The sequence below is a fragment of the Bos indicus x Bos taurus genome, chromosome 13 (genome assembly GCF_003369695.1).
Source record: "Bos indicus x Bos taurus breed Angus x Brahman F1 hybrid chromosome 13, Bos_hybrid_MaternalHap_v2.0, whole genome shotgun sequence".
Lineage (NCBI taxonomy): Eukaryota > Metazoa > Chordata > Mammalia > Artiodactyla > Bovidae > Bos > Bos indicus x Bos taurus.
The window spans coordinates 5018762-5039885 of NC_040088.1; the positions used below are offsets into that span (position 1 = coordinate 5018762).

The following is a 21124-nucleotide window of genomic DNA, read 5'->3' on the forward strand; positions in this document are numbered from 1 at the left end:
AACAACCCAAAGGTGTTAGAGTCATTTATCTAGTGGAGCAAAGGGTCCAAGACCCCTGTCTTCCTGCATGTGCAGGTGGGAGAAATGTTGAGGCAAGCTCTCAGCCAAAAAGATTTACCTACACAGTAAGGACACTGAGGCCGAGAGAAGGGAAGGGACTTTTTCAAGGCCACACAGCTGGCTCCTGGCAGAGACAGGGCTAGGACCCCAGATGAGGAGCCCTGACGAAGCACTGTCTTCTGGTTTCCAAACCCTGGGAGGCATCGCCCCTCCTCCACCTTCTCCTTGCCTGTTCTCTGTCCTGAGCATCTGCCCCCTTTCCTGTCTTAATCCCTTTACCACTGTGTCAGTGAGATTTCTGGAAGAAGCTGAGGCTTACACGTTGGTGACACCGTTGTTGTCTGTCCAACAGCCAGGCTCTCTTGTCTTCAAAAGCAGAACCTCGATTTTGTTAAGGAGTAAGAGGCGATAAGTTCAGCCCCAGGGGAGGGATTAATATGGGGCTAACTTAGTCATATTATCCCATTCTTCTTGATTTCAACTTACTTTCCCAGCCTTCTTGCAGTGTAGAACAGATGTATGTCCAGTTCTGGCCAATTCAATGTGAGGGGAGTCCCTTCAAGGAGACTGTGGGAAAGATTATTTTCCCAGGTTAAAAGAGCTCAAGGAAAAAGGAGGTTCCCCTCTCTCCTCAGCACTTTCTCCTGTCTTGAACTCTGTTAAGGATGTGATGCTAGGGGTGGTGGCAACTATCTTGTGACCACAAGGAGACAAGGCTAACGAGAAGAAGCCAATGCATAGGGTGGCTAAGTAGAAAGGTTGAAAGTGGCTGGATACTGGGTGATACTGTTGAGACGCTGCCTTGACCCTGAAACTATCCATCTCCAGCCTTTTTGTCCTCTGAAAAAATTAAACGCCTTTCCTGTTTAAGCCACAGTTAGTGGATTATTCTGACATTTACTGCTGAAAGGGCTAAGTCACTTCAGTCGTGTCTGACTCTGTGCAAGCCTATGGACTGTAGCCCGCCAGGCTCCTCTGTCCATGGGATTTTCCAGGCAAGAATACTGGAGTAGGTTGCCATTTCCTACTCTAGGGGGTCTCCTCTCCCCCATCCCCTCCCAGGAATCAAACTGCATCCCTTACGTCTCCTGCATTGGCAGGTGGGTTCATAGCTAATATAATTATGCTCAGTCCACCATATTTTGGCCCTGGAGTTTCTACCCATCTCCCAGAGGCTAGGACCATCACTTATTTTTATGAGTGGTAGACGCCTCTTTTTTTTCCTCCTTGGAAGCTGATGGAGAGCGGCCCATTCAGGTTGCTTCGGTCCTTGCAGGATGAACGAGGTGAAGAAACACACGTACTAATTCTTGGGAGACTTTTGACGCTTACTCAAAAGAATGCAACGTTTGCTTATATTGAGGGGGGCGGCTTAGATTCTGTAATGTATTATTAGCTCTCAGAGTTTCACAGCATTTGAGAATTTTGGACTTAATAAAATGTCTATCAATTAGAAATGCTTGGGTGCTGATAACCGAAGAATCACAATGACCAACAGTTATATGCTGAACATAACTTGCCAGGCACTTTAATAGGCACTTCTCCTACACTAACTCATTTATTCTTTACAACCTCACGAGGAGATTTCTCTTCCCTCCACGTAGGGAACGCAGGCACGGAGCTAGTAAGTGACATACCCGAGATGTGACGCCAGATAGATGACTCCAGAGGTCACGCTCTTAGCTGCCTCTCTTTAGAGCCAAATAACAGTGACTTCAGCCATAAGAACACCTGTCATTTACTTAAAAAAGAGTTTAGCGTGGAGTCCTCTGACCTTGCCCTTTGCCATCCTCAGCACACTGGCTCTTGCCACCCAATTGGCACAAGATGGTGACTGAGGTCAAGCATTCCCGGGCCCCATGGCTCTATCCACGGCAAGCAGAGAAGGCAGTGGCAGCGTTGCCAACCCTCCTCAGTGGAAGAACAGTCTCCCTGGAGCGCTCTTCCCGCAAACTGCCTGTTGGATCTCATTGGTCAGAACCAGGTCACATGCTCACCTTGGACCAATCACTAGCAGACTGGCATGGATACGCCACAATTAGCTGACCAATCACAAATTTCCCCTGGGCAAGAAGTGACTGGCACGAATTGGGGTTCAGATAGAAAAGAAGGGAGATGACTGGTGCGTGCACAGGAGGCAGATGGCTTGGATCCCAGCTGCTGACATTCCTGCGTGTGTAGAGTGAGCCTGGCTCTGCCTTGAGCTCTTTACATACATTGTCAAGTCATCACACTATTATCATCCCTGTTAGGATGAAAAATCTGAAGCCCAGAGAACTTCAATTGACTTGTCTTAAATCACCCAGTGAGGAGGAAACTGGATTCAAATGCAAGCCCCTTAGAGACCCGCTCTCAACCCCTCTAGATGGGGTTGCCAGATAAAATAAAGGATGACCAGTTAAATTCGAATTTCAGATAAAGAAAGCAAATGTCTTAGTTTACATCTGTCCCAATTATTGCATGGGCTATACTTTTACCAAAAGAGAAAAAAAATCTGTTGTTGATCTGAAGGTCAAATTTAACTGGGCATTCTATATTTTTATATGCTAAATTTGACAATCCTACTTAGGGTCACTGGGTCAGAAACCTCAGCACTGGTGTGGGAGCTTAGCCACACTCTGTTTGCATAATAAACACGAAGAAAATTCCACAAAGAAATATGCATTCTCCCATTTTTCTGGAAACCTGATCCCTCTTGGGTTATTATTTGTTTTCTTCTTTTCAAGAAGGGTACAGAGAAAATGTCCCTGCCCTCAGAAAAACAACAGTGTATGTGCTGGGATAAATGGCTGCTGGCATTTGGTCTCAAGGCCAAGGAGACAGCAGGGAGAGGTGGGGAGTGTGGGGCGGGGGGGTCCTTTCTCACGCGCCCATCCCCAGTTGATTATTGCCAGGAAGAATGTGGACCTAGCTGAGTCCAATCCTCCAATGTTTGAAGGGAGGTAGAAATCTGAGTTTTTATGTAAAATCTCTTTATTTGTGAACACTGGCTCAAATTTTATTAAAATGCAGCATGTGCCAAAGGAAACATATCTGCAGGCTTGTGGGCAGCCAGGGAAAACTGCTGCTGTTTCATTTGGGGAGATGAGGCTGCAGCTTCTGCAGGCAGGGGAGCAGGGTCCTGGGCTGGCGATAGGCGAGTTCGTGGGGCTAGAACTGCAGCCAGAATGGTCTTCAAATCTCCTCTCTTCCAGATAAGTGCTGTGTGACGGTGGGGAGGCTGCCTAGCCTCTCTGTTTTCCAAACCATTCAGAGGATGTCACTGTACTCCTCGTACTGTGAGGCAGGGAGGATTCCACTGATGGAGCGGATGTAGGTGAGGTGCCTGGCACGTGGTCAGGGTGTGCTAATTCCTTTCCCTTCCCTGGTAAGGGCCCACACTTAGAAGTTTGATTTGAATGTGACTTGTTCATGCCCTTCCTTCTCTCCTCCCTTCCATCTCCCTTCTTTCCCTCTCTCCCCTTTCTCTTCCTCCTCCTCTCGTCTTCCTTCTTTTTTTAAAAAATTAAACTGTGTGAAGATTCAGGGCCAGGTGTCAGGAGATGGGGGAGCAGGCTGTGACGCTATTCCAACCTGGAAGTGAGATGGGGGAAGAGTCTCTTTCTCATAGGACCTCAGTTCCTCCCTCTGTGAAATGGGCAGGTCTGATTGAAGATGTATTATAGACATTCTTGCAGGGGTGCCAGGGTCAGGCAATTCTGTGGAGATGTCTCAGGGAGGGATGGGGGCGGGGATGGGGGCCTTGGGGGTGATGGGAGGGGTTGCCTAGAGGGGGCTGAGTCAGAGGGCACTCTCAGGGCTGAGAGCAAGAGAAGAACACCCCAGCAGGCAGGGCCATAGGAAGGCAGCAACCCCCGTCATCAGGGAGCCCATGCACACCCTTGGAGGAGAGCAAGGTCCCTGCCTATCTTGATCTGACCCGGGGCCCATCCCTGGGACTTGGGGTCAAGGCTCTTAACACAGCCTCCTGCCTGGAACCCAGAAACCCCAAGCCCCTCCTCTGGGCTCTCTGAGACCTGACCTCTGCTCACCTCCCCTCTCATCCTCCTTGCTCTTGCCAGTCCAGAGTCTGGTGAGTTTCTCGAATGGGCACTTCTCTTCCTGAGTCTCCAGGCCTGGGCACAAGCTATTCCCCCAACCTGGACTCTGGTCTCCCTCCTCTCCAGATCTCCCCAAGATCACGCTTCCTTCTGGTTCAAACGTCAGCTCAAAATCACCCCTGTGGAAAGCTCCTGCTGGTTCCCAGGTGATCGCGGGCCCTCCTGGAGCCCCACCCATCTCCTCAGGGGGCCCACAGCCACCTGTGAGCTGTGTCTGCTTGTCTGCTCAGTCTGTCTGCCCTTCTCCTGAGGGTGGGGTCAGTCCTGTTACTATAGCCCATTCATTGAAGGAATAAATGGGCGAGTGAGTGAAAGAACAGATGAAGCTCTGCCAAGGATCTGGTATGTTACCCAGGCTCAGGAGGGTCTGTGCCCTCTCAGAAGGATGTCACAGCAAGTCAGATGCATCCTCAACCTCAGCCCTCCTGTATCACCCTGCTGCACTGATAAAAAAAAAAAAACCCAACACTCCAGCCAGGGCCTCCCAGTGTCACTCTGCATCTAGCCCCGTTGACCTCTGTGACCCCACCTCCTCCCCAGCGGGCCCCCAGCCCCATCCCATCTCAGCCGCGCTGGCCTCCTTCCTGTTTCTTCAGCAACCAGGCCCGTTCCTACTTCCGAGCAAGCACTTTCTGTTCCCGGGATGCTCAGCCCCAGTCCGTCTTCTCATTTAGGCCTCAACCGTGTCACTCCAGTCTTCTTGCCTGGGAAATCCCTTGGACAGAGGAGCCTGGTGGGCTACAGGCCTCGGGGTCGCAAAAGAGTCGGACATGACTTAGCGACTAGACTACACCAGCGTCACCTCAGGAGGCCTTCCCCACACAGCTTCCCGCAGGCCACCCTGTTTGCTCCCTTCCCAGCATGTATCATTATCTGAAAAAATTTCGTTCATTTTCAAGTACTTGATCCACTTTTATCAGAGCTCATGGCCGTGCAGAATAAAGACAGTTTTCTCCCGCTTCCCCTGTAGCTGGGTGCAGCCATACAACCAAGCTCCGACTCCCAGGCTGTGATTGGGAGTATGTGTAGCAGTTTCTGGAAACCTTCCTAGAGATTCAGCTATTGTTTGCCCTCTACTCACTGTCTTTCCTTCTCCACCCTGCCACCTGGAAGGCAGAGGAGAAGGCTGGTGCTGTGGCCTCCGTGTTGGGGCATGAACAGGAAGACCACACCCTGGGGGTGGCAGAGTGGTGAACGGGACAGAGGGTGGGACACTGAGGGCCCCGTGGAATATTCACACCCACCCCGAACTGCCTACATCTGGACGTTGTGCGTAGGAGAGGAAAATAAGCTCCCCTTGTTATTGCTGATGTTTTCAGATTAAGCTTTGTATATTTTATTATGAGTACATGTGTTTGGCCAAGGCAGTATAGTCTAATGAAAAATGTCAGAATATAGGCTGGGTCTTTTTATTTTAACATGTGCTCTATAGGGCTTTGTCTAGAATTTTAGCTGGAGTATTGGAAGAGCCCTGGGTCAGAGAAAGGAGGCCACTTTCCTGAGGCCACACAGCAGGGAAGGGGCAGAGCTGAAGTGTGACCCCAGGGCCCCAGGCCCTAACCCCTGACTCTCTTTCTCAGAAGCTCCCGGCTTGAGGTGTTGCTGGACTTCCCCCAGGACCGTGGGCGGAGTGGTCTATACGTACCCTGCCTTTTAGGCCATTAGGCTAGGAGGCCCTTCCTTATTTCTCAGGGGCCCAGAACATGCTGGGACTGAGAGAGAAGACCCTGAGTGTGGGGTGCAGTGGGGATTAAATCCTGGCCCTACTGCTGGCAAGCTGTGCATGTCCAGGAGGAGCCCAGTCTCGCTGAGCTTCAGTTTTATGACAGGTGACCTCCCTGGGCATGACGAGTGCCCTGCAGAATTCCTCAGGTGCCGCATTTAGAATTCTGGGGACTGCCCTGGTGTCCAGTGGCTAGGACTCCACGCTCCCAACGCAGGGGGCCTGTGTTCCATCCCTGGCCAGGGAACTAGGTCCAAAATGCATAACTAAGGAAGAGTTTGCAAGCCACAACTAAAGGTCCCGCACGCTGCAACAAAGGCTGAGCATCCCCCACGCTACAAGTAAGGCCTGGCATAGCCAACCGAACAAATACTTTAAAAAGTAGAATGTCTGGCGTTCATGAAGGATGGAGTACTACATCCCACAGTGTGGAAACTTCTCAAGCACAGGTTGTATCATTGGTAGTAAAAGGAGGTGGGCAACTTAATGCAAACTTTGGAATCAGTTTGGGTTCAAATCCTGGTCCCACACTGAACCACTGTGTGACCCTGAGCTAGTCATTCCCTTGTTCTGACTTTTCTTCGTGTCCTTGTCGGAAAACGTGGATTCATTCATTCATTCAACACACATGTGCTGAGCACCTCTCAGGCGGGCCAACGCTGGGTGCTGAGATTCAGTGCTAGACAAGTCAGACCAAGTCCTCCTTGTGGAGCTGATATTGAGCAGGGAAGGGAGTCAGACAGCAAAGAAACAGATGCACATGTAGCATGACCACAAGACACATGAGGCGAGCCAAAGCAGGGGGAGAAAGAGATGGAGGGAGGGGTTCTCTAAGACAAGGTGGTCAGGGAGGCCTCCCTGAAGATGTGGCAGAGACCTGAGTGTGTGAGATGTGAGGTTCTAGGGTAGCTGAGCCTGGTCTCCCTCATCACCCTGTAGCTATTCCTGGGCCTCCCCCGGCTGAATTCTTCCCCAGAGCAGGAACTGTGTGGTGGCCAACTCTGTGTCCTGGGCACTAGCCCAGAGATGACTGGGTGAGCCAGAAACACTGGGTCCCAGCCGCACCCCCCCAACCCCCCCGCCATGCTGCATCCAGCCCATCAGCAAGGCTGCCTGTCTGGCTTCCTAAAGTCCTCTTGAATCCATCCACTTCTCTCTGCCCACCCTCATCTCCTGCCTGGACTACTGCAGTAGCCCCCAGCCTTGGTCCCCCAGCTCCCACTTCACTCTCCCCACGTCACTGCCCACCCCACTCTCCCCACCTCTGTCTTCCCCATGGCATCTGCATCAGTTTCCCACGGCTGCTGTAGCAAATGATCACAAATTTCGTGGCTTAAGAGCACAAATTTATTTACTTAGAGTTCTGGAGGTCAGAAGTCTGAAATCAGTCTCTGGACTGAAGTCAAGATGCTGGCAGGGCTGGCTCCTGCCGGAGGCTCTGAGGAGAGGCTGTTTCCTTGTCTTCTCCAACTTCCAGTGGTGACTTGCATCCCTTGGCTTGTGGCCCCTTCTTCCCTCTTCAATGTGCCTCCTTTCAATCTGGTTCTGTCATTCTCTCTGCCTTCTCCTCTTCTGTGGTCAAACCTCCTTCAGCCTCCATCTTATAAGGACTCCCGTGATTCCATTGGGCCCACTCAGATCATCCAGGATCATCTTCCCAGCTCAAGATCTTTAGCTAAATCATAGCTGCATAATTCCTTATGCCATACAAAGTGACGTTCAAAGGTCTGGGGGATTAAGAGGAGGATATTTGGGAAAGGGAGCATCATTCATCCAAAGGGATCTTGTTAGAACCTAAGTTAAGTCTTGCGCCTTTTCTGCTTAAAATCACCCTATAAACCCCAGCTCCCTCAGAGCGCATGCAAAGCCCTTACAGTGGCCACAGAGTCCTACACAGCTGTGTGCTGGTTACTTCTCTAAGCTCCTCTCCAGCCCTGCTTGCTGGGCCTCAACACTCCACACGTACGCCTGCCTCGGGGCCTTTGCACATGCTGTTCCCTCGGCCTGGAGCCTTCCGCCCTGCCTCTTCCCAAGGCTATTGCTTGGTATCCTTCAGGTCCCACTTCCTCAGAAAGGCCCCCTTGGACTCTGCCCTCCCTGTGACAGCCCTTCCCCCTCCCCACAGTCTGAACACAGTCTGAAGCTGTCTTTACTGTTTGTTTTCCTGTTGATTATCCACCATCCCCACAAGACTGCTATCTCTTAAAGACCCAGTAGGGCCGGTCTGTCTGGTTCTCTGCTGTATCTCCTGCACCAGAGACAGGGCCTGGCACCTAGCAGTGCTCAGGAAACCTTTGCTCCATGAATCCCTGTGAGGCCAGTTCCCTACAGCCCCCTCTGCTGTTGTGAATAAAATACAAACACATTTAAAGACATTCTGACTGTCCTGGTGACTTTTTGGCTTGATCTCTTTCTTCAGTCAGTGATTAAAACCCCGTCTTCACATGTGAAAAAACAGTGAGGCCTTGTTTATATTAGGCACGCAAGGGCTTCAAAGGGCCTGAAATAGAGGTTAGTTGAGGTCTCCTAAGGGCAGACGCCATCAGAAGTGGCCTTGGGTCTCGTGAGGGAAGAGCAGGGTCATGGGGTGGAAGCCCCGGCAGTGGGGCTCTCTGTCTGTGCCTTGGATTCCACGTCTGCGACTGGAGATTGTAACAGGGTTACTGCAGAGTTCTCACCTGTTCCACTTACAGCAGGGTTCTCACCTGTTCCACTTACAGCAGGGTTCTCAGCCTCCATGCTACTGACCTTGGGGGCTGGATCTTCCCTGGTGGCTCAATCAGTAAAGAATCTGCCTGCAATGTGGGAGACACAGGTTCCATCCCTGGATCGGGAAGATCCCCTGGAGGAGGGCATGGCAACCCACTCCAGTATTCTGGCCTGCAGAATTCCATGGACAGAGGAGCCTGGAGGGCTACAGTCCATGGGTTCGTGAAGAGTTGGACACAACTGAGCAACTCTTATTAACTCATGTTCTCTGCTGTGGGGGCTGCCCTTTGCGGGGTGGGATGCTGAAAGGCCTCACTGACCTCCATCCCTGAGATGCTAGGAGCATGTCCCCAGTTGTGAGAATGCCAAATGACCCCTGATGTAGCCTAAAGCCTCCTGAGGGGAAAAAAATCGTGCTGGGCTAAGAACTGCCACCTCAGTTGAAAGAGACGATGTAGGTAAGGCATCTGGCTCAAGTAGCCTGGCACTCAGCAGCTGCTCAGGAAATGGGGGCTGCTATCTGCTCAATAGGGTGGCCGGGCTGGACACATGGCTCTGCCACTTAACAAGTTACCAGGTGGCCCTGAGAGAGTGACTGTAGCTTCCTGAGCCTCAGTTTCTTCATCTGGAAAATGGAACAATAATATCGCTCACTCTTTGGGACTGTCAGGGGGCCTAGGGACCGTGCCCCATACCCGGTAGCTGCTTTAGCTTACTAACTCTGAGGATGAAGATGAAGGTGATGGCGGCTCCTGGGAGCAGTGGGGGCGAGAGAAAGGGCACTTTGCAAGTACAGCCTGGGGTCTCGAGACTGAGTGTGCCCCTGCATAAATGGGGACATGCAGTTACCCCTGCCCACCCCTGGGAGGGCAGCTGGCTCAGACCCTCGGCCCTGCTGGGGCGTTTAATAATTAAGCTGGATAAGGGATGACAGGGCTGGAAGGCCGGCAGCGAGCGGGCCCTGGCCTTGTTCGGCTTTGGTGACGTGACGGCCCTGGGATCATGGCCTTCTCAAGCCCATAAACAGGGGGCTGGGCCCTGAGGCAGGCAAGGCCGGGCCAAGGTCTGTGACAGTGGCCTTGTGTTCGTGTAGCGCCGGGGGTGGGCGGGGGGAAGCCTGGCGGCAGTGGGGCCAGGGGCACTCTGGAGCAGGGGCTCTTTTCCGTGGGGTCAGCTCTCCCCTCTCCCCTGCTTGCACCCTCTTTCTCTCTTGCCTTGCCCACCCCCTCTAGTTGTCACCTCCAGTGTCTCTAGCTCTCATCACCTGCCGAGTGCTGCCAGAAGGTTCCCTGCAGCTGGACTCCCACCATCCCTATTGTGGAGGGGGGACCCTGCTCCCTCCCCAAATGAATAAGGCCTGTGACTTCGGGCCCCAGCCCCCAGGTCAGGAATCAGAGGCCGGGAGTGCTGAGTCACCAGCCCCCAGGGCAGAGCCACGTCCCGCCCAGGTCTGGGGTCTCCCAAGCTTGCACTTAAACCTCACACCCCTCTGATCTCTGCTGTCTGTCTGTCTGTCCCCCTCACCTGGCCCGCAGCTTTCTCTAAACCACTTTCTATTGCTGTTTTTCTGCATCTCTGGGTCTCTCAATTTCCACCTCAATTTCCCCTTTCATGTCCTGGGTCTTCCTCCCCCGCCCTCGGGGTCCCTTCCTTCTGGTTCTGTGTTCCTCTTCTCCGCCTCCGAGTCTCTGCGTCTTGAACTCTGTCTGTTTCTCCCTTTCCTGTTCGCTCCCCCCTTGCCTGTCTCCCCTGACCGCCCCGCCTCCGGCCCGTCTCCCTGCAGCCAGCCCTTGTCCCCACGCCAGCACATTATGTCCCTGGTCAGAGCCTGACGTCAGGCGGGGCCTGGCGGGCGGCCACGGCCGCTGCCGGGCAGGCAGAGGGAGCCGCGCTTTCCCGTCCCCAGCGCCCGCCCGGCCCTTCAGCCTGGGGCTCCGAGTCTCCCCGCCTGGCCTCCGCTGGCCAGAGTGAACGGTGGTGCTTGGCAGCCACCTGGTCCGGGGCCGGGGACTGCAGTTCACGCGCCTCTTTCTCCCCTTCAGCCTAGCCCCCGGGCTGTAAGAGACAGCTCCTGGGCCTGCCTGGTCCCCAAGGGGAGATGCTGCAGCCTGGGACAAGACCCAGGGCTCAGTGCTTACTGTGTGACCTCGGGCGAGTCACCCAGCCTCTCTGAGCCTCATCTCTCCCCTCATCTGCAGGGAGGGTCAACTCTAACAGGGGGCTTACAGCCTGGGAAGCGCTCAGCTCACTGCGGGAACGGGGTGTCACCACAGGGCGCCCCCCAGCAGCCTTCAACAGGGGAAGCCTCGGAGAGGGATGGGGGTCTGGATGACGCAGGATTGGGGGACACAGCTGGTCTTCAGAGGGCAGGGACCTGCATGGAGTGGGCGGGGGGATGGCCAGGCACCATGAAGGAACACCCCACCCAAAGTACAAACAGTGCCCCTGCCGGGAAATCCTGCCCAAGCGCAGTTGGTCTCAGGCCCCATCAGAGCCTGAAGAAGTGGTTTAAAAAATGTCATATTTCTTGTTTGGTTTGTTTGGTTTTCTCCCCCTCTGATTTTCAAAAGCAATGCCAATTTCCGTGAAGGACATCTTGAAGGGCACCTGAGCATCCTGGTTTAAAACAGACTTTGGGGGGTTAGACCAACCTGGGTTCAATCCAGCTGTGTGACTTCTGGCCAGGGGCTTCATCAGCTGAGCCTCAGTTTCCGCATCTGTCAAATGGGAACAATGAACAAGACACATTAGAGAGTTACTGTGAAAAGCAGGCAAAACAATGCCTTTCAAAGCACAGAGGTCTGTTTTCTTGTCTTTTTTATTCTTCTAATTTTAAATATAGGAGATACGGAGAAGTACGGAGATGAAAACAAGAAGGCCCCCCTCCAGAGAGAAACAACACACAGATTTTTTGTGGAAATTTGGCTTAGTTAATTTATTTGTCCTAAGTTCCTTCTCTGGCCTGCTTTTTCATTTGTCACAAAAATAAAACCTGATTTGAAGTTTCATTTGAAAATATCTTTGCTTATTTTTATTATTGTTGTTTGTTTTTTCATCCGTGCATACTCAATCAGTTTAAGGGGCCTCCAGTGAGCTATGAGGTTGTCTCTCCCACCCCAGCCTCTGGCTCCGCTTCCTGGAAGCCAGCACAGTTAGCAGATTCTCACATGTCCTTCCTTCCTTTCCTGGGGTTAAATCATCTTTGGACACATGACTTCCAATTCCTCTATTCATTTTGGTTTTGTTTGTGTTTTTCAACTCACTTAATTATAAAGTATGACACTGCTTAAAAAAATCAGAACGCACAAAGAGAAGAAAGGGGAAGATAAGAAAAGTGGAATCTCCTGAAACCTTACTTCCCCTTCCACAGTTTGGAGTACATCCTTTTAGGCTTTTTCCACCACCTGACGTCTCTGCACATTCTTGCCTTCCCAGGTATCTTTTTTTCTTTAGCTCTGATCAAAGCTTGTGACGATATATTTGTATTTGATGATTAGATATTCTGATCATTATCTGCCTTCTCCACTGTGCAGAAAGTTCCAGGAGGCAGGGAGGGTCACGTCTGCGGCCCCCACAGCCAGCAGGGTGCCAGCGCACAGTAGGCCTGCACTGAATATTTTCCGAATGAAGGAAGGAATGGGTGACTTCTCTAAGGGGTTACATAATGTATTATCCTACCCTGTGACCTATTTCTTCCCACTTAGCATATCGGGTACATCTTTCCACGTCTCTAGCTAGGCAGCAAATCTCCATTTTTCATGTCTGCACGGAGGCACCACAATAAACAGCTTTTTGATGCTGACCAGAGACTTCTGCCCCGAACTGGGAAATTCTTTTTCAAACACAGATCCCTTAACGAATTCCATATGAGCCACCCGTGCCCCAGCCCTTCGGCAGTTTACTTTCAGCCTGACACTTCATGGGTTTCACGGGCCCATTGTTTTTTGGGACAAATCAAGATTTATTGTCTCTCCCTGACATGTTTTTCCAGAGAAGCTTAAGAGTGAAAAACTCATCCCACTCCCATCCCACTGTTTCCGCCAGTTGCCAGTGAAGTGTTCCGTACATGTGCTGAAGTTGGGAAACTGGGTATAACCCTTCCCTTCCTGGCTGCCTCCGTGCATACAGCACATGTCAAGCCCGTTCCTACCCCAGGGCCCTTGCACCGGCTGTTTCCTCTGCCAGGAATACGCTTCTCCTGGCTTGCTTACTTCAGATCTCTGCTCAAATGTCCTTCTAAGACAGGACTTCACAACCTTTTTTTTTTTTTAATTAGCCTCTCTAAGTTACTTATCCAGTGTTATCTTTCTTCCTAAAGCTTCCTTTCTTAAGTTTTACCTGGTGGCTCAATAGTAAAGAATCCGCCTGCAATGTAGGAGAACTGGGTTTGATCTCCGGGTGGGAAAGATCCCCTGGAGAAGGAAATGGCAACCCACTGCAGTATTCTTGCCTGGAAAATCCCACGGACAGAGGAGCCTGGCAGGCTACAGTCCATGGGGTCGTAAAGGACTGAACAATGAATATCATGTCACATTATGTTTCGTTACACTCATATTTTGGATCACATTCATATTTAGTGTCCATGCCCACCGACTACGCTTGTTATCTTTCCTACAGTAGCCCCAGCACCTAAAACAGAGCCTGGAGTATTGTTGTTGCTCAGTCGCTCAGTCGTGTCTGACTCTGTGAACCCAGGGACTGCAGCTTGCCAGGCTCCCCTGTCCTTCACTGTCTCCCTGAGTTTGCACAAATTCATGTCCATTGAGTCAGTAATACAATCTAGCCATCTCATCCTCTGTCCCTCCTTCTCCTCCTGCCCTCAGTCTTTCCCACCATCAGGGTCTTTTCCAATGAGTCAGCTCTTTGCATCAGGTGGCCAAAGTTTTGGAGCTTCAGCTTTAGCATCGGTCCTTCTAATGACTTATTCAGGGTTGATTTCCTTTGGAATTGACTGGTTTGATCTCCTTGCAGTCCAAGGGACTCTGAAGAATCTTCTCCAGCACCACCAGTTAGAAAGTATCAATTTTTCAGTGTTCAACCTTCTTTATGGAGCATTGTAGGTGTTCAATATTGGTTGAATCAAGAAATGCTAATTCCAAGATTCCAAGCTTCCTTCCAAGGCTGAGAACTGACTGTCATTATTCATTCATTCAAGATTTATCTGTTGTGCCAGATAAATCTCTGTGTGCCAGAGCCTGCCTGGGTGCTGGGAAGACTACAGTGGATAAGGCAAACAGGCCCTGCCCTTAAGGGGTGTGGTCAGTGGTCAGAGAGACACAACCACAGCTGGAGGAGGACATCCAGGTTGACTTGCTGGCCTCGGGTGGTGGAAAGAGAAAGGGGCCTGTGACCTGACAGATGCGGATTGCCGGCTCTCACTCAGCTTTTGCAGAGCTGAGTTAACTGCGAGGCTGACACAACCAGGAATGATATCCTTGTTCCCTTTATTGCCTGCTGTTCCTGCATCATAAGTGGAGAAGAAATGAAAAAGTGTTGCCAGAAACCTCTCTGCATTCCTCCCACAGGCCCAGCTGGGTCTTTGCTTGTGGAACTAAGCTCTGCCCTACTTTCTGGCTGCCCTGCACGTTGCATCCTCCACGTCAGGGACGTTCCTACCCTAGTGGCCACAGCTCCCCGACAGAGATGCCGGAAGATGCACATTCCCAGCCTCGCTTGGCTTGGTGCAGGCCTGGGACTTGGGGCTCTACCAGTCAGACACGCCTGCTAGAGATGTGTAATCAGAGAAGGGCAGGACAAGAGGTGTGGAGGAGAATGGACCTGGCCCTCAAGGATGCATTGGGAGGGGTCCCAGGAGAGCAAGCAGGCTCCCTTCTGGACAGCCCTGCCAGAAGACCTGGGCCTCGTTTCTGGCTGAATAGCCCTCAGTCCTAACTCTGTGCCCACCCCGGGATGACAAGTACTAACAGGTATTAAGAATGTTCATTGGAAGGACTGATGCTGAAGCTGAAGCTCCAATACTTTGGCCACCTGATGTAAAGAGCCAACTCATTGGAAAAGACCCTGATGCTGGGAAAGATAGAAGGCAGGAGGAGAAGGGGGCAGCAGAAGATGAGACAGTTGGATAGCATCACAACTCAGTGGACATGAATTTGAGCAAACTCCGGGAGATGGTGGAAGACACAGCAGTCTGGTGTGCTGCAGTCCATAGGGTCACGGCGTTAGACATGACTTAGCAACTAAACAACAAGAACAAGATTATTCATGTTCTTTGACTCCTAAATCCCTCTTCTGGAATTCTAATCTGAGGAGATAATCACAAATAGTGAAAGATGCACCAAGATGTTTGCAGTAGAATTATGTAGAGTCGTGAGGAATCAGAAACTACCTAAACACCCTGTGACCAGGGAACGGGTTTAGTTAATCAGGCAATGATCCTGAAAAGAAGCCAAGAACTGATTGCTCCAGTGAAATATTAGTGGGACGCTCAGGGTTAAATGTTAGTGGGGCGCTCAGGGTTATGTACATCCTTGAGTGGCCAAAGAAAACCAGAAAACAGGTGAAAGAAAAGCTTGTTTTTCTCTCTTACACAAAAGAAGTGTGGAGATTTAGTCCAGGGCTGGTGGGGTGGCTTCATACATTCGTCAGGGATTCTTTCTTCTAGACTTCTACCGTGGCCCAAGATAGCCACTCAGTTCTGGCCACAACTCTGCATTCCAGCCAGTGAGGAGGCTGGGAAAAAGCACAGGCACTCTCTCCATAAGGACTTGGACATTTTACCCCATGAACTTGTCACATGGACACACTTAGCTGCAAGAGAGACTGGGGAGAGACTTGCCTGGTGGTCCAGTGGTTTAGACTCCAAGCTTCTGATGCAGAAGGCACAGGTTTGATCCCTGATTGGGGGACTAATATCCCACATGCCACATGGTATAGCCAAAAAAAAAAAAAAAAAGGCTGGGGAATGTAGTTTTTTTTCTGGGTGGTCACTTGCCCAGCTAAAATTTGAGATCTTTATTACTAAAGAAGAGGGAGAGATCAGAGAATTGGAGGGAAGCATGGGTCTTTGCCACAATAACAACAATTAAAATAACATCCAAGAGGATTCTGTGATAACATTTAAAAATTGTACAGTTTAGGAAAAGCAAGATTTGAAGTTGTGTGTAGAGTGTGATTGCAACTGCACAACAAAATTTCTAAACAGAGGAAGCCACTCGGAGGACAAAACTGTTGGAAAGTTAGCCTTTATGGGGGGTCCTATCAGAGATGTCGTGTTTTCTTTTCTCTCTGTATTTTCCAAATGTCAGTAATTGAGGAGACCTAAGTTCCTGAGAGAATCTCTGTGCAGATTATAGAATCTACTTGAGCTATAGTTCATGTCATGCAAGTTTTTTCCTCGAATGTGTCAAGGTGGCCAGACAGGGAAAGAAGAAATGAAACAATCTCGAGTCACAGACAACATGATTGTAAATGGAGAGAAAGCCAAGGAACCCACAGAAAGTGGCTAGAAAAAGAGGGCCCTGGGACTTATCACAGGTTCAAGTCACAGCTGTGCTGAAATGCCAGCTCCGTGACCAGGGATAAACCAGCCGCCTCCCTGTGTCTGCATGAAGGAAGAAGAGCCTCCACCTCTGGGTGTGATGAGGGCCCAGAGGAAGCAGCTCCCGCAGAGCGCAGCCTGCAGGCCTTGGCGTGGAGCAGGCTCTCCACCAGATGCTCTTGGGCAATTCTGTCCTCCTAGGGGACATGCGGCAGTGTCGGGAGACCTTTACCACTGGAGCAGAGAAGAAGCTACCGGCATCTAGTGGACGAAGGCCAGGGATGCTGTTAGCATCCTGCAATGCACAGAGCAGATTCCCTCCGCAGGGACTGTGCTGTGTGCTGTGCTCAGTCGCCCAGTGGAGTCCGACTCTTTGCGACCCCATGGACGGCAGTCCACCTGGCCCCTCTGTCCATGGATTTCCCAGGCAAGAATACTGGAGTGGGTAGCCAGTCCCTTCTCCAAGGATCTTCCCGATCCAAGGATTGAATCTGGGTCTCAGGCATTACAGGCAGCTTCTTTACCATCTGAGCCACCAGGGAAGCCCCTAGAGAGACTATCCAGCCCCAGATGTCATTGGTTCTGAATTGAGAAGCGTTGCTCTCAGCACACCCCAGCTGTTACCACCGTGGGGCTTGTTTCCTGGCTTTTGCCGTCATGAACCGCGCAGTTGTGGTCAGCGGGGTCACACGCCAGTGGACATGTGTTCTGAGTGTAGAGTCGCTACAGCAGCCCTGCTCTGCCCTTTCCGAGCCTCCTGAATGCCCCCAAGACGTCTCCTTCCTCTTATCTTGGGCTCTACACTATGGGTTTGGAATGTGTCTGTGCCCAGGGGAGCAGAGAGAAGGGACAGGACGGCCGACAGCCCCCCACGCAGTGAGGAAACCTGTGGCTATGGTTTTTCCTGTGCAGGGCGGTTTCTGCCCTGAGCTTCCTACCCTGTGGCTCTGCTCCGCTCCTTGCCTCCACCCAAAACCCCCTGAGGCAGGCGCTGCCATCGCCTCCACGCCTCCATGTCAGAGAAGGGGAAACAGGCTGCGAGGCAGAACAGGAGACGGCAGCCGGCCCCAAAGGCGGCTCGCTGCCCCCAGACCTGGCTGGTATGGCCCCTGGGTCCTTGTCCCGACTGCACGTCAGAACCACCTGGGGACTGAAAACCCCCGGGTCCTGTGTGGCCCCAGTGACCCGATCAGGTCAGGCTTGGGTTTTGGAATCGAGCTGATCTTACCTGGATTCTTGGCTCCTTCACTTTCTGGCTATGTGACCTGAGGTCAGTGACTTCACCTCTCTGAGCCTCAGGTTTGTGCTCTGAAAAAAAGGGTAGTGTTAGCTGCCCGCTCGGAGGTTGACCACGAGGATTCAGCGAAATGCCCCATGTAGGCATGTGTGAGTGTGTGTGTGTGTGAGTGTGTGTGTGAGTGTGTGTGTGTGTGTGTGTGTGTGTGTGTGTGTGTGTGTGTGTTTAAGCTTTTAATTAATTCTGTTGTGCCTGGCTAGTTACCTACCAATTCATGCATTATCCATCCAATCATCTATCCATCCATCCAGTCATCTATCCACTCATTTATCCAACACATTTATTTGACACAAACTGTGCGCCTGGCTGGGCTTCAGTCCCTGAGGACACAGAAGTTCCCCTCATGAAACTGACAATAGCAGCGTTGAGAGAACAGAGTGGAAAATAAATGAATAAATATGTTGCATAGAGTCCCATGTAAACAGCATGGGACGGAACTCCTCTTCCGGATGGGGTGAGACACCCATGTCTTCCGTCTGCCTTTCCAGACCCCCTTCCCCCTGCACCGTGTCTCAGGGCAGATTTGTGTGCAGAGCGTCAACCTGGGGAGCCCACGCCTCCCCACGGCAGACACAAGAAAACTCACTTTCGCAGCCTCTCTCGCAGCTTGGGTGCAGGCGTAACAGCTGTGTTTGAGAAACAGCAAGGGGGCCTTGGAGGTAGAGGTGGGACTTGGAGTTCAGACAGGCCCAGGGGCTTGTCTGAAACCGAGCAGCGGGGGCGTGGACGAGGCCGAACCTGAATCCAGATGCGCTGGATTCGCCGACTCCAGCTCTTCCCTGGTTTGTGGCCCTCACTGCAGGAAGCTTGCGTCGCATTGAAAGGCAGGGATGGAAAATTAAGAGGCTCTGCCAGCCTTACAAGCTGAGGCCCACCTCGGTATCTGTCAGTCACATCCAGGCCTGGGCCTTGCATTTCATAAGCATGGGCTGGCAACAATCCTACCAGGTAGGATGAGCAAATCTGGGTTTGGAGTCTAGGTTTGGAGAGAGGGGTCAAGCAATTTGCTTGAGGCCACACAGAGAAGGATCGGGACACAAACCCACTGTGTATCTCCAAAACCTTTGCTCTTCGGAGTGCACCCAGCTTCCACCAAGGAGACCCACTGATGACGTAGCACCGTCGTGTCTGACCCTGACCACACTCTGAGTCAGGGTCGGCATGTCAGACTTCTTCCCACTTCCAGATGAAACCCAGAGGCACGACATATGGTAAGCGCTCAGTAAGTAACACGCCAGCACTGCAAGAAAGCATAACCAACTTACAGGATTTTGCTTGAGAATCTCAGAGGCTCAGAGGCTCTTCCTTCTCACATTATTTTTTTTTCCTGCTAAATATCCCTCATGTGAAAACTCTAGCTGACTCATTCTTTGACCTCATTTAATTCTAAACTGGTGGCTTTGAGATGGGGGCAGTGTAAAGCATTATTCCCCCCCATCCCCAACCTGGACTGTAGCACTTTTCTGTCCCGCTTTCCATCTATCCATCTATCTATCTGCCAACAATCCACCCACTCACACATCCAGCCAACTGTCCTATTCACTCTCTCCAACATTCCGTTATTCCTCCACTGATCCATGAATCCAGTCGTTCTCCATCCATCCATCCACCCTGGTACCCACCAATCCATTCACCCACACTTCTACCCACCTACCCAGTTTACTCAACTCTACCCAGCCTTCCCCAACAGTGGAAACAGTGTCAGACTTTATTTTTGGGGGCTCCAAAATCACTGCAGATGGTTACTGCAGCCATGAAATTAAAAGACACTTACTCCTTGGAAGGAAAGTTATGACCAACCTAGATAGCATATTCAAAAGCAGAGACATTACTTTGCCAACAAAGGTTCGTCTAGTCAAGGCTATGGTTTTTCCTGTGGTCATGTATGGATGTGAGAGTTGGACTGTGAAGAAAGCTGAGCACCGAAGAATTGATGCTTTTGAACTGTGGTGTTGGAGAAGACTCTTGAGGCTCCCTTGGACTGCAAGGAGAGCCAACCAGTCCATTGTGAAGGAGATCAGCCCTGGGATTTCTTTGGAAGGACTGATGCTCAAGCTGAAACTCCAGTACTTTGGCCACCTGATGCGAAGAGTTGACTCATTGGAAAAGACTCTGATGCTGGGAGGGATTGGGGGCAGGAGGAGAAGGGGACAACAGAGGATGAGATGGCTGGATGGCATCACCGACTCAATGGACGTGAGTTTGAGTGAACTCCGGGAGTTGGTGATGGACAGGGAGGCCCGGCGTGCTGTGATTCATGGGGTCGCAAGGAGTCGGACACGACTGAGAGACTGAACTGAACTGAACTGATCCTGCCTTCCATTCACTTCTTCGCTGATCCATACATTCAAGCATCATCCATCTGTCCATCATCCATCTACTCAGTAAAAACATACCGACTATCGCCTTTGTGCTGAGCGCTACGCCAGACTCAGAGACGCTAGAAACAAACAGGGTTGGTGCTTGACCTCATAGTATGACGGGAGAGACAGATATGAGGGATGCTATAGGAAGGGCGCATTCATTCATTTTTTCCACATGTGTTCCATACCTCCTCCTCTGTGTCGAGCAGCAACAGATGCTGGAGAACAAAGATACAGGAGCCGAGGTCTTGGGCACACGTCCTGGTGATAGAGACAGAAGCAAATATGAGCCCAGGTGGGAAGTGCTCGTTCCACGATCACTTTCCTGTTCAGCACGTGTTCGCTGATGCCTCCCACTTGCCAGACCTGAGCCCTGGGGACGCCAAGGTACACAAGACTCGGCCTCAACCACCCGGAGCACAGTCCAGTGGAGGAAACGGTCCAGTGGAGACGTTCAGCAGAACGTGATATGAGCTGCTATGATATGATGAGGGTGAGAGCAGGGGTCCCCGGAAGCGAGGAAGGCGGCCAGTGGAGCTTTCTGGAGGAGCTGGGGCCAGGTCTGAGCCCAGAGGATGACGGGGTCTCCTCAGTGAGCACTGCTTTCCCGGGCTCCCCACGACTTTCTTTCCTCCCTTCTTGCAGGACAGGAAGGTCAGACCGAGGGCCCCCAGGACACCGCCCCCTCCCACCCAGACAGCTCTTTTGAGGCTCGGACTCAAGTTCTGTCTTGGGACAAGGCCCTGGGCAGCTGGCCGGCTGAACCTTGGAGACTGTCCCGCAGTGACCAAGGCCCACTGCTGACACTGAGGTTGTTTGTGCAAATGTGCTCCATTTGCCAGGCGGCCTTGTTCACAGAAGAGAAACAACGGCTCTGCTGGTGTGACGTATGGTGGGGTGTTGGGGGGCTGAGACTGTCTGCCCTGTATGGTGCCCTGGGGAACGGGGACACGGGTGCCGGTAGGGGCGGTGTGGGAAGGACAGAGCAAGGCGGAGATGGAGGGCAGCAGGGGCCAGAGCGTGCAGAGCCTCGCAGGCCTCAGGGAGGACTCGGGGCTTGATCGCAATGGTAACAGGAAGATTTGCTAAGTCGCTTTAGTCGTGTCCGACCCTGTGCGACCCCATAGACGGCAGCCAACCAGGCTCCCCCGTCCCTGGGATTCTCCAGGCAAGAACACTGGAGTGGGTTGCCATTTCCTTCTCCAGTGCATGAAAGTGAAAAGTGAAAGGGAAGTCACTCAGTCGTGCCCGACTCTTAGCGACCCCATGGACTGCAGCCCACCAGGCTGCTCCATCCATGGGATTTTCCAGGCAAGGGTACTGGAGTGGGGTGCCATTGCCTTGCTTTGAGCTGGATTCAAATGGACTAAGACA

General features: G+C 51.8%; 1 long non-coding RNA gene across 2 annotated transcripts; it reads right to left on the reverse strand.

Annotated features, from left to right (window-relative positions):
* Nucleotides 1-7212: 7212 nt before the first annotated feature.
* LOC113902903 lies at nucleotides 7213-20875 on the reverse strand. Of its 2 annotated transcripts, XR_003513939.1 has the most exons (6): nucleotides 20117-20875; nucleotides 19939-20011; nucleotides 17974-18627; nucleotides 17319-17398; nucleotides 11244-11309; nucleotides 7213-8678 (listed from the first exon to the last, which is right to left on the reverse strand). It is a non-coding gene; the product is annotated as an uncharacterized LOC113902903 (long non-coding RNA). The 2 variants fall into 2 exon arrangements; XR_003513938.1 differs by having other exon boundaries at nucleotides 19939-20874.
* Between the last annotated feature and the right edge of the window lie 249 nt (nucleotides 20876-21124).